This window comes from Coenobita brevimanus, chromosome 14 (assembly GCF_032717465.1).
Source record: "Coenobita brevimanus isolate Jiangsu-jjx chromosome 14, ASM3271746v2, whole genome shotgun sequence".
NCBI classification, from domain to species: domain Eukaryota; kingdom Metazoa; phylum Arthropoda; class Malacostraca; order Decapoda; family Coenobitidae; genus Coenobita; species Coenobita brevimanus.
Window position 1 is genome coordinate 44,687,707 of NC_136967.1, and position 13,918 is coordinate 44,701,624.

The 13,918-nt window shown below is 37.8% G+C and overlaps 1 pseudogene; it reads right to left on the bottom strand.

Moving 5' to 3' along the window:
• Positions 1–4,804: 4,804 nt before the first annotated feature.
• On the bottom strand, positions 4,805–4,923 carry LOC145390453 (5S ribosomal RNA; annotated as a pseudogene).
• Positions 4,924–13,918: the final 8,995 nt, after the last annotated feature.

The following is a 13,918-nucleotide window of genomic DNA, read 5'->3' on the forward strand; positions in this document are numbered from 1 at the left end:
AAGGTTAAATCTTTATGAATATTAGTGTATCAACTGATTACAATAAGGAATATCTTTGTCAAACAAGACAACAGCAATAAATATATATGACCAATCAATATGGAAAAAAAAAAAACATGAAGACAATAGGAAACTAGGATCGTTCAATACATAACAATATTAAAAATAAAAAAAAATAAAAAATATGAAAAGATTACTTCCATTTTGAAAAAGACTACATATACAGTAGAAAAAAAGAAGATAGAGAAATCCAGAATGGTAGACGAAGTGCATGTATTCCAAACAGTTTTGGCGACAACTGTCGCCCTATTCAGTGTAGATACAGACCTAGAATGGTTCATGCCATTACTACGAAGCTGCTTATAAACACCAATCCATTCATGGCATTTCTCAGACCCAACCCGACCTGATCTCACCTGACATTACCTTTATTACCTTTGGGGGTTACATTAGGGGGTAGAAACCTGGCCAGGCCTTTACCCCATAGTGTAACCCCCCCAGGAAGCGTCAGGTGAAGTCAGGTCGGGTTGGGTCAGGGAAATGCCATGAATGGTTTGGTGTTTATAAGCAGCTTCATAGTAATGGCATGTACTATTTTAGGTCTGTTTCTCCACTGAAGAGGGAGACAGTTGTCGCCAAAACTATTTGGAATACATCCACTTCGTCTAACATTGTGGGTTTCTCTATCCTTAGTGACGTTCATGAAAGTGTGATCCTTCAACCACCAAGAGCTATCAATACTGCACTACCATTACTTATACATGTGAAAACAGTTACTTTTACAAGTTACAAAAATAGAGACTTACTCTGTATGAGAAATACTACAAATATGAAAAAATAACATTTAAAAAAATATTAGTGTACAGAAAAACAAAAAGATCTGTAAATAAGGATACACATTTAAACATGTTACAGTTATCACTGATGTTCAATCAATACTCATTCACCAGGTGGAAAAATCTTCAACTACAAGAATAAGGGCTCTATATAACACAGTGCTTCCCAACATTTAATGTCTGTTACCCAGAACCTCCCAGCAATTCAACCTCATGACCCTAAAATAAGCCTATAAGTATTGACCTTTGAATTATTTGTAAATTCCTATTTAAACTATTTCATTCCTGTAAAAAATAAACAATAATACATATTAATACGTATGTAGTACTGCTAATTTCTTTATTCTGAGCAATGAAACGGAAAATGAGCTTTTTTAAACGTCTTGCAGCAGCTTATAAATTTCTTTCAGTATCATTTGTTTCCATGACAAAATTACTAAACAAAATGAATGTTTAGCTAACACTTTCTGACTCTGGGTCACAACCTGAGAATGGGAACTGATGTTCCAAGAAAAGAAAAAAGGTTAAGCATTTACAAAAAATAAAATAAATAAATAAATGAATTAAATACCCCCACTTCACACTTATTTTCTTTCTAGCATTATTATTTATTTTTTTAAATCCTTAGCTGTTCTGATTTTATTTGAATTTCAATTTCTTTTAATTTCATATCAATATTATGTTTTTCCTCAGCTCTCTTGTCCATTTTGGTGCTATATGTTTCCTGAATCTGGACAGATCTTTCCACAAGTCCTTTTATGTCATTTAATACATTTAAAAGCTCCCTCCTCTCTGATCTTGGTTGTATTCGCCTCCTTGTTCTCTGAGGAGGAGGAGGATGCTGTTCCCTTTCGACTGCTGGCTGTGGTTGGGCTGGCTCTGGTGTTGGGACTGCTTCAGGAGCTTGGCTAGGGCCTGGGAGTTGTGGCTCCTCCAGCTCCTGAAGTGGAAGAGGCTCATCATCCACGTCTGATATAGTCGGAGTGCCCCGGCTTGTACTCGCACCCTCAAGGACACATTGTGATGGTCTGGAAAGCGGCCTTTGTTTTAAAAAAGAGGACAACTCATCATAGTGCCGTGGCTCAGGCATCCTTCCCCGGCCTGTTGTCACCTTGTTGGTCTCATACTCGTGGTATTTTCTTTTTATCATCCTCCATTTCATTTCAACTTGTTGTAGAGTCACCCCGGGGATCTGAAAGAAAAATATTTTATTAACCTAAGTAGTGGAATTATATACTTTATAAATAGATCTACCTAAATATGTATACATGGAATGCAAAAATAAAATTAAAAAGAACAAAATCGTTTCAGCTCAGAATAGATTCCTTTGACTGCTAAACAAATCTGACACTGGCAAAATGGTCATGTCACATGGACAATGTCAAGAATATTGACTGGATAACTTTGCAACATGCTGCATAAAATCTTAAACGATTATATTATTAATAAACAAAATAATTTCATTACAATGTGAATGTAATACGTGTACAGTTTAAACCATTATATTTCTACTATTACTCTTATCTCTTGCTCTTGACTTTTGTCCTAAAAGGGTACATGTTTCCTTTCCATACATTAGGATGGGTATCACAATACTCTCATGCAATGACATTTTAACTTCCATGCTCACTTTCCTGTTCCTTATCACTGCTTTCAATGAACCATCAGCCTTCCTTCCCTGCTGCACCCTTTGAAGCACTCGATCTGCCAAACCTCCATCCTTGTTCATAACACTACCTAAATACAGCGTGTTTCACTTCATTCTACCATGCTGTTCCTTGCACCTCTTTGCATCTCTTCCTCACCACACACACTGTCTTATTCAATGCACAAATTTCTTCTTTAAATATCTTACAAACTCCTTCCACCTCTTCCATCCACTCTAACTCATACAAAGCAAATCGTTCTTCCAATATACTCTTATACTCTGCTTGTCTGTCTTCCTCACGTAGCCTATCTACTCTTATTACGGAAGCTACTTCCTCTTGTCTTCCCTGCGCCCATTCATCCACTTCCTATATCCTTAAATACTAATTGCCAAATTGCAAATGTTATGCAAAAATATTTGAGAAACATTAAAGTCACCGAAAGTTGTGTGTTGCAGGCAATGACAATCCAGAATGCAGTGGACATTGAAAACCAAATCAATAATAACAATAAGCAGATAAAAGCAAAGCCATGTGCACAAGGCAAGCACAATGTTAGAAGCATCAATGGGAAGTTCAGACCTTGGAGCCCATTATACAAAAGAATAAGGCAAATGTACCCACACACATGCTCTGTTATGTACATGTCATACAACCTATGTACATTTGATGTAACCCAAGTACATATGATACAACCCACGTACAGTACATTATTACAATGAAGAACTGGTGTGTCTCCACATACATATCATACATAAGAAACAGGTATTATACACCAAAAACAAAACTGCCTTTCCCCAATTAAAAAAGAAAAGGTTTTTGATTGGCACTATTAAAGAATGAAAGCGGTACAGCTATTACTGTATTGGGCTATGAAGCATATAGTCTATGTTCACTGACAGGATGCGACTGAATGCAGGTCATGCTCAATGTGCTTAACTTTAAGGAAACTATTTCAAAATATACCTTTCTTGGAAGACGATTTCCTGGCAGAGCCTGACAAAAAGGAGAAAATTAATGAACATCATAAACATACGGTCCTGCTCAAAATTATGTAGCTAACATACAGGGGATTGTTTTTGAAGGAAATACTCTACAGATGCAGTAGCTCCACACAACTCTCACAGTCTGTACACTATTGATCTCTGTTTCTGAAATATGCAACATATATTATAGTAAAATATTATGTCTGCCTCAAGTAGAATTCAGGATATAATACTGTTAGTCACTATATCTTGAATGTTCTGGTCCATCATTAAGTTGCTCATAATTATGTTATGTAACAGAATTGAAAAGGCAAATACTTTCCACATCTAGTAAGTTCAGATCTGCTGTCACCTAATCCCAAGGATCCATTCCCCTACAATATAAGTAACCTGTAAAACGTTTTCACGTAAGTCTAGCTGAAGTGCCCAGCATGGTGGCTGTCTGGTACATAAAGTTACTCAATACAGTATAAGGTTAGGAATAAACCTTTAGGTGATAACACAATGTGGAAAAAAAAAACACACACACTGACAATTGATTACTACTGCATAAAGATATAATGGCGGATGAATTATTGACTATTGCAGATGTTGTCTGATAATCAGATCAGAACGTATTCTTTGTTGAAAAGTAACAAATATAGTCTTCACTGTGCTATTTTATGATAGGTATCATATGGATTAAATAAAACAACGGAAACTTATTTTCAAGACAAACAATGCATGAATAGTATAGCTTTTTGCAGTACATGTACGAGGAACAGGAACAAAATACTTACAACTGTTTGCAAGGCCTGAGTTATTTCCCGCCACACACTGATCTTCTTCGTTTTTTTTATCAACTAACCAGAGGAAATTTTTCTTTACATGGCTAACTAAAAGTTCTGTTGCCTCGTAGTTTCAATTTTCCTTACGCCTGCCTCCCCAGCCTTGAAGGAGAAATTTCATAATTGGAATTATATAAATTGTTGGCCTACCAGTAAACAATAATGCTTGTCAATTAATGTATCGGCATCTTATGATAAAAAGGAAATAAACTGATTGACATTAAGGACCAGTGAGAAATGATGCATAGGCAGAGAGAGAGAGAGTACAGTCTATCTGCTAAATGTCAGGAAATGCAGGTAAATATATATATATATATATATATATATATATATATATATATATATATATATATATATATATATATATGAGAAAATTGAAGAAAAAGAAACCATCCATCCATCCATTGCCAGACGCCATGTATCCCAAACGGGGTGGTCAAGGGCTTAGAGTTAATTGTTTAACAGGGAGGGGCACTAATCCTCCACCAACCCCACTTGACACGTAGGGATGCCAACAGCATCTGGTGTTCCCAGGCTGTCACCCATCCAAATACTAACCAGACCCAGCGTTGCTTAACTTCGCTGATTGGACGGGAAGCGGTGTACTCAACGTGGCATGGCCGTTGGCAGAAAAAGAAACCAAATCTCAAAAATACCTAAACTACCCTGGCCTAGGTTAGGGAATGTTGAAATACAGTAAAACCAAAAGCCACAACTATTAGCAGAAATACAAATGCTTGTGCTAGTAAATAAACTTTGTGAAAATTTACCTATCCAGGTCACCAATATCCAATAATTACCGTAATAACATAGCTTTGCAACAGCTAACTTTAATTTTAACCAAATAATCAATAAAATCACAATAAAAGTATTAACTGAAGAAAGCGGTCTCTTTGGCAAATAGTGCTGTAATTTTTGGGAAAAAAAAGTTTGAGACCCTTCATGACTGGCAAAGTAGGCATTTGTATGACAAGTTCACTGATGTTGACCTCCTACTCACCACTTTTACTTGGCTTGTTCAGGGACCGGGCCTGGTCAGCTGCACTACTGCCCTCATGCTCTGTCAGCATTTCAAAAGTATCAACACTGTCATCATCATCCCCTGACTGATGTTCAGTGTCACCAGTTGAAGGGCCAGCAATTGGTTCGGGATGAATTAAGCGATAAGCATGATATGCAAAGCACTTTTCTGCTGCCACCTCACTCAAAAACTCTTGTCCACATATTTCACAAGAATACTGTCAAAGGCATAATTGTATCACATAAGAAAATCTTATTTAAAAATAACGATAAAACAAGCTACATAACACTGTAATGTATCCTATAATCAATCACACGAATATGTAACAGTCACTCAAGCAATAAGTTCACATTATTTCCATACTATTCCTTCATCCAAAACAGTTAACTTTTGGACTCTCATCCCGACTGAATTCTATGGAGAAATTGGGCAAATATGGTTACTGCATATACCTCTATAACAGATTATATATTTTCTGGTCTGTTTTAGTGTGATGTGATTTTTTCCCCCCCCCCCCAAGATAATCACCTATCTTGGAGACAGGCCTGCATGAACCAATGCAAATTCACAAACAAAAAAAGGAAGTCACATTCATGCAATTCACACTAAAACAAGGAAATCATAATTCTGGCAACCTTAACCATACCTAAGCAAACCTTAGGTTTGACTTGGTTAAGTTTGGTCAGGTTGGGTTAGGTTAATGTCCTGGAGTTTTTTTTTTTTTTTTTTTTTTGTGTGTGTGTGTGGGTTGTGCTGCATAGGTGCAGTTGATTCTGACAAAAATAAGAAACTAAATTATTCAAATCACACTAAAAATCACCAGGGAAATATACTCATGCACAAATATATTGTACTTATATATATATATATATATATATATATATATATATATATATATATATATATATATATATATATATATATATATATATATATATATATATATATATATATATATATACACACAAAATAGGGGTTTAATATGATTCTCGGTAATCAATGCATATATAATATAGAGCATGCTGATTGCTTATGACAGGTAAAAAAAAAAATCGATTATAATGCGGTAAGGTTAGTCAGAGGGTTTTATTTGGAAGAATGAACATTCCTGGATGCATATTATTCTTACATTAATAACATGAAATGAAGAAGCTTTTAATAGCGTTCAATGTAACAAACAACTAAATCCTTCTAGTCAACATAGAAATGAAACTCCTTTTAACACTTCTTGGGAGCCTGTTCATCGTGCTAGCCAGTCTGCAAGGAAATGAGATGACAACTTTTTCATAATGACATTTTATGCTCCTAAGATAAACGTAGGACCATTACTTACAATTTTCGTTCCATTCTGAAGCACAAATTAAGGCCAGTAGGAACCGTTTACTCTTCCGCTGTTTTCAACCTCGATGTGGATTTGTAAACTTGTTTCAATGGCTGCAGTTCCTGCGGTAGGACATATGATAAACTCGACAATTTAGGGATCCAAGCACCTTTCATGGTTTGGAAATGCATCTCTATCCCTCAAGAAAACACATAATTTGAAAATACTTATGACTGGCTGAGACGTTACGTAAGAATTTGGTAATTATGTACTTTCGTTGCAACGAAGCCAAAACCAGTCAATTCATCGGACGTGACGGCCATTCTGGGGCTGGAGGTGCGAGATGGTGCGAGACGGAACCTTTAAATTGATGTATTTTCATAATAAAGTACAATGTCAGCATTCCTTAACATCGTAGAGTCATTAACATGATTATTTGTTATCCATCATAATAAAATCATGAATGGTTATCTTCTGATATTGCAATTTAAACACAATGTTAAACTCCCTAACTGGCTATATTCCGCTACACAACACGCTGATTGGTAGTTTGGGTATGCACCACTGCAGAGGCAAACTCCTCGGTGAGGAGTTTGACTTTCCAACAGCGGAATCTTAAACCCCTTTGACTTTCCGAGGTGCTACAAAAAACGCCTCATAATCACCATCCTTCCAATGACCACCATAATCACTATCAGTTCCGCCAAAACCACTACAACCTCCATCATCTTTCTTACAAACATCACTACCACCATCCTTCCAACAACCACCATTGCCCAACTATTAGCAAATGCTATCATCCACCAGAACCATCCGTCACCCAACCATTACAATTTCCATCACCCTATAACCATCACAAGCTTCGGTGGTTCAAGAACACAAATTACACCCAATCTTTCAATAGCCACAAACACCAACGTCAGGTTAACAAATAATCCCTTACCAAAACACAAACACAGTTCATCCAACATTCACTAAAACTATCTACCCTCACTCCTTGTTCAACCACTCATCCAGCGCCCATTATGGCCAGCCATTAAGCGACATACAACAACCACCATCGATACTGCCACCATTCCCCAACCATCTCTCTTAAACAACCAACACCACTGCCAACACCACTCGAACGTTAAGTATCATCATCAACAATACATCAATAAGCACTACCACTGCAACAAGAATCCCTCTACCGTCTCTTGTTAGGCCACCACCACTAGTACGATTCCAGCGCCCTCTATCATCACCATAATCACCATCACAGCCATCCATCATCATCACCAGCAACTCCACCACCATCACCACAATCACCATCTGTAGTGCCACAAATTTAATACTCATGTATGTGTTTAGAGGTACTGTAATTTTTAAGTTAGATAGGGTGTAACCTGAATACTAGTCTATAAATTCCTATCCTAAGTAGTAATTCATCTGTTAATGATTAATGTAGGGTTAACTTTATTTTTATAAGTATGTATCTCTGTATCTATGCATTGGGTGATGTAATTATGGATGTTGAGCTACGGGAATTCCTCCGTCTGGTCGAGTAATGAATAACAGATGTGTGCAGCTTTTCCCCTCCTTTGTGCGTCGTTCTTGGGCGCCGAGTTTAAACCTTAAACAGAATAATGATGAGGATACAATTCTTTCCGTATCCTAGTTGTGAAATGTTTACTAATGAAGCTGCTAGAACCCAGATATGTGAGATTAACAGTCAAAATGGTCTAAATAATGTCATTTGTGAGGATTTAATAGTCCCGCTTACCTTAGCCGCATAAGCTGCCCCCAAATTCAAGGCGGGATAGTGGCAAAATCAGTATCTAAATTAAGTAAGGATTGAATCCCAAATTTTCCCCAGTTCAATCAAAAGTCCTGGCATCATGGGTACACTGCAAAATAAATTGTGAAGAGAATTGAAACCCACAATATTTAAAAAACACCACCTCATTTGACCTAGCAGTGGCGTCCCAAGCGTACCCAGGAAGCCCACTTGAGGCCCAGACGTCGTGTATAATGGACGTTGGTTCAGGTGAGCTGTCCACATTTCTCCTTCCCCCCCCCTTTTTTCTTTGTTTAATCTTTACTTGGCTTGGACCATATGAAGTAATATTGTTGAAAGCTTGATGTAGACTTGAGGCCCAGACGTTGTGTATAATGGACGTTGGTTCAGTCCCCAGACACCGGCGACGTCAGTGTGGGCACGAGGCCTTCCCGTGGTATGTCCATAGACTTGAACATACACACGTACACTACCCATGAATTATTTTATAAACCGAATGTAATTGAACTAGTATCATTGATCTATCAAGTGAATTTTGTTTGCAGATAAGGATTAGAAATTTAAAAGTGAAGTGATCTGGTAACGGAAAGGCGAAATTTAAATCCATTAACCGTTTTCTTTCTCTTAAATTAATGTTAGGAAAATAGGAGCGTGGAAGGGAACTAGTGGTTGTGAACAATAATGTAATTTTGAATTGTACCTCGAGGCTAAACAAGCCCGAGTGCTTATGTGTCATAAATGACTTTGTGTCATAAAATACTTTGTGGTTCTTTTGTGGTTGAGTTGTAGTTGAGTTATATATATTTTTTAGACTTGTGGTCGAGCGGTTTTTATATCTTGTAGTAGCTTCCCATTTGTCATGTAGTGACAGGAGAAGTAAAGAATAGTATGGGACTATTTTTATTTGTCATGGAAATATTAACAAGTCTCTCACACAGAGCGTAAGTATAGAGTTCCGTCCCGCTAGCTATATCTCTGTCTTTCTCTCCCTGTCTCTCTCTCTCAAATTGCCAAGCCCCTCTCCCTGTGACCTGTCTCCTCTAAGGCCTGTCTCCTCCTCCTGCCTGTTCTGTCGCTAACCTCCGTCTGAGCTCTCTTTCCTAAATTCTGGTGTAGCAGGGGTGTGTCACATGTGTTCCTCGTGGATGGACTAGGTCTTTGTTCACGAGAGGACTGCTGACAGCTAACTGCATCATCTCCTTACTGGCCGCTGTCTTCAGCTTTCCTCAGTGTAACTTGCAAACCTCATTTCCCTTTCCCAGGCTCGCAGAGGGCTGTCTATCTATCTATTTATTTATCTATCTATTATGATTTGCAATTATAATATGGAGTCCTACCACACTGCTCGGCCGCGCAAAAATGGCGTACCATCGACAATTAATAGTCATAACATATTAATACATATTATATATACATTATAATGAACTTATAAGCTAATTAAGTGAAATACATATTATTGTAAAAGTAACATAATTGTATGAATATTGTATACATATATTATTCATAGTAAATAGTGATTATTCAGTAATATTACATTTTAAACAAGTTGAGGGACTGTAAGAAAATGTTCTGGAGAGAGGTGAAAAGAGTAAGACAGGATGGAAGTGAAGTTAGCAGGGGAGTGAAAGATAAAAATGGTAGATTACTAGTGGAGAAGGGAGAAAAAGTGAGGAAATGGAGAGAACACTTTAAGGAATTGTTGAACGTGGAGGATGGAAGTAATGCGAGTATAAGTGGCTGGGGAATGGCTGGGAGAAGGAGGGAGGTGAGAAGACAGGAAGAAATCAGTAGGATAGAAGTTGTGGAAGCAATGAAGAAAGTTAAATCAGGGAAAGCCCCAGGAATTGATGGAGTGTGTGGTGAAATGCTGAAGCATGGGGGAGAGATAGTAGTAGAATGGATGTGGAAGATGTGCAGATTGGCCTGGGAGGAAGGTAGAGTCCCGGAGGATTGGAAGTCAGGTATAATTATTCCCTTGTACAAAGGAAAAGGGGAAAAGAAGTGTGTGGTAATCATAGGGGCATTTGTCTTCTTAGTATAATAGGAAAAGTGTATGGTAGGATACTTATTGACAGAGTTAGAGAAAGAACAGAGGAATTAGTTGGAGAAGAACAGGGAGGCTTTAGGAAGGGAAAAGGTTGTGTAGATCAGATATTCATTCTCAGATCTTTAGTGGAAAAGTTTCTAGAGAAGGGAAAGAAGTTGTATGCGGCTTTCATGGATTTGGAGAAAGCATGTGACAGGGTGGATAGACTAGGATTGTGGAAAGTGTTAAGAATATATGGAGTAGATGGGAAGCTGTTGAATGCTGTGAAGAGTATGTACGATGGTGCGAAGGCTGCAGTGCGTGTGGATGGTGAACTAAGTGAATTTTTCTCTTTGAAAGTTGGGTTGAAACAGGGATGTGTCATGTCTCCATGGTTGTTCAATCTGTACATGGATGGGGTAATAAAAGAGGTACAAGGTAGGGTAGTGGATGTTGGAGTGGCCCTGGTGAGAGAGGATAGTGTTTGGAAACTCCCTGTGCTGTTGTTTGCAGATGATACTGTGTTGTTGAGTGAAGACGAAGGGGAGCTGCAAGGCTTGGTGGATGAGTTTGGGAGAGTGTGTAAGAAACGGAATCTAAAGGTGAATGTAGGGAAGAGTAAAGTGATGGTCTTTGAGAGAGGTGAAGTCAGTGAATGTACAGCGAGGTTGGATGGTGAGGAATTGGAGAATGTGAGTACGTTTAAGTACTTGGGTAGTGTGATGAGTAAGGATGGAGGTTTGGAGGGTGAAGTGCTTGAAAGGGTACAGCAGGGAAGAAAGGTTGCTGGTTCTTTGAAAGCAGTGATAAGAAGCAGGGAAGTGAGCATGGAAGTGAAAAAGTTACTACATGACAGTATTGTGATACCAACTCTAACGTACGGAAGTGAAGCTTGGACGTTGTTGGAAGGACACAAGTCAAGAGTGAGAGCAGTGGAAATGAGTTATTTAAAAGGAGCCTGTGGAGTCACATGGAGAGACAGGCTGACGAATGAGGATATAAAGGAGCGTTGTGGTGTTGATGTGGATGTGATAGGAAGCGTTATGAGGAACATACTGAGGTGGTTTGGCCATGTGGAGAGGATGGAGGGTGAAAGACTGACGAAGAGAGTGTATGTGAGTGAGGTGGAGGGGGAAAGAGGGAGGGGGAGGCCGAGGATGAGATGGAGGGATGGGGTGGAGAGGTATATGAGAGAGGGGGGTGTGATTTGGGAGCAGGGGAGTGAAATGGCGGGGGACAGGGCGACTTGGAGGCGATTTGTTTGTGGCCACCCCAAACGGGACTGAGGCGTCTGGCAATAGATAGATAGATAGAAACAAGTTGTATACATTTTGTGAGATGTGTATGTATAACAGACATCCGCATATAATTGTGCAATGGTAATACTGCTAGGTTATACATTACATATTTGAGTTATCACTTTAGTAATGTCTAATATTTCACCTAACTTGTATGATGATACTGGTAATACAGAATTGTGCTATAATTGTATGACTTATAATATTGTACTAACATTGTGGTACTACATTTTCATCATTCATTCATTGCCAGACGCCATGTATCCCAAACGGGGTGGCCAAGGGCTTAGAGTTAATTGTTTTTACAGGGAGGGGCACTAATCCTCCACCAACCCCACTTGACACGTAGGGATGCCAACAGCATCTGGTGTTCCCAGGCGGTCACCCATCCAAGTACTAACCAGACCCAACGTTGCTACATAATTGTAACATTATATGAATTGTTACAAAATATTGTGGTAATGCATAATTGTGTTGGCCTTATAATTGTAGTTACATTTTGTTAATGCAACAATTACATAAGTGTCTTGGCCTTATAATTGTAGTTAAAGTTACATAAAAGTTACATCTTGTTAATGCAACTGTTAATTGGCAAAGTGTAACATAATGCAATCGTTTGTCGTTACATAATTGTTACATATCGTTTGTAGTTACATAATTGTAGTTAAAGTTACATAAAAGTTACATCTTGTTAATGCAACTGTCACAGAAATGGTACATATTGTTTGTAGTATTGTTTGTAGTTACATAATTGTAGTTAAAGTTACATAAAAGTTACATCTTGTTAATGCAACTGTCACATAAATTGGTACATATTGTTTGTAGTTACATAATTGTAGCAAGTGTAACATAATGTAATCGTTTGTCGTTACATAATTATAATATGGAGTTACATAATTGTAATAATTGCAGTCCTAACATATGCTGCGGTCGATGATAGTGATGATGTGCCATGCCACTTGTTTGTGGAGACAACAATTTGCTTTTTTGTTTGTAGTTTATGTGGTATTTTGACATATGTAGTAACACTTACACTTATTTTCATTTGTTTGTTATGTGATCTTACTCTGTTTCTCTTTTTTCTTTCTTACTTTTCTTTCTTTCTTTCTTTTTTTTTGTATGTATTGATTTTCTATAGTTTGTTTTTCTTCGCTTGTGTACGCTTTTTCCATGTTGTTCATGGTTGCATAATTACCGACTAATTTCCTTGAGATACTTTGTTAAAGTTTAGTTTATATTGCACAGGTATTATAAAATGATATTATATAGTCCCATATTTTGTTATTTTATAAAAAAATATATATATATACATATATACAATATTAACTATATACACTGATTTGTTGTTCACTTGTACCTATCGTGGGTAATATGTGTGTCAGCATTGTGAGGAAATCATTGTCTTCACGATTGTGTTGAAGATGTTCATTCTTGCTAACATCATTTGTGTTGGCCATTTTTTTTTTCTTCTACTATCCATTTCAGAGGCGGAGTTGCGCTGTTTATCGCAAATATCTCCTAAACGAATCGTTGGATCAGTATGGTATTTCAACACACTACTTTTGACATCCGGGCCTAATTTATGACCCTTAAACCATATTGCTATTTATGTTATGTGAGGAGTTTACTTGTGAAAAATAACAGAAAGTCGACTAGTCATGTTGACGCATTCGAAGAGTGTTGCCCCCCCCAACACCCTCTCAAACTATTCCTTAACTACCCCTACTTCTCCCCCTTCTCGTCCTCGTTATCCCTCCTATTCTCCCCGAGCTCCTCGCCTCCTTCATCTCTCTTGTGTCCCTCCCTCATTATCCCAGCACTGTATTATAATGTAAGAATGTTATGTAGTTGGGGGGAAGGAATGGTCAGAGGGTTGTTCAGGGTGTTAGTGGAGGAGCTACCCCACACAGTCGCACTCGTCCGATTTTGTATAACACCTTAGATTTGATGACTGGATTAGGCTTAATATCCTTCAGTAAACTCCTAATGTAACATATGTAGCAGTATGGTTTAAGGGTCATAAATTAGGCCCGGATGTCAAAAGTACTGTGTTGAAATATCATACTGATCCAACGATTCGCTTAGGAGATATTTGCGAAAAACAGCGCAACTCCGCCTCTGAAATGGATAGTAGTTTACCTTATAACTTAATTTATATGTTTCCACTAGGTAGCTTTAAT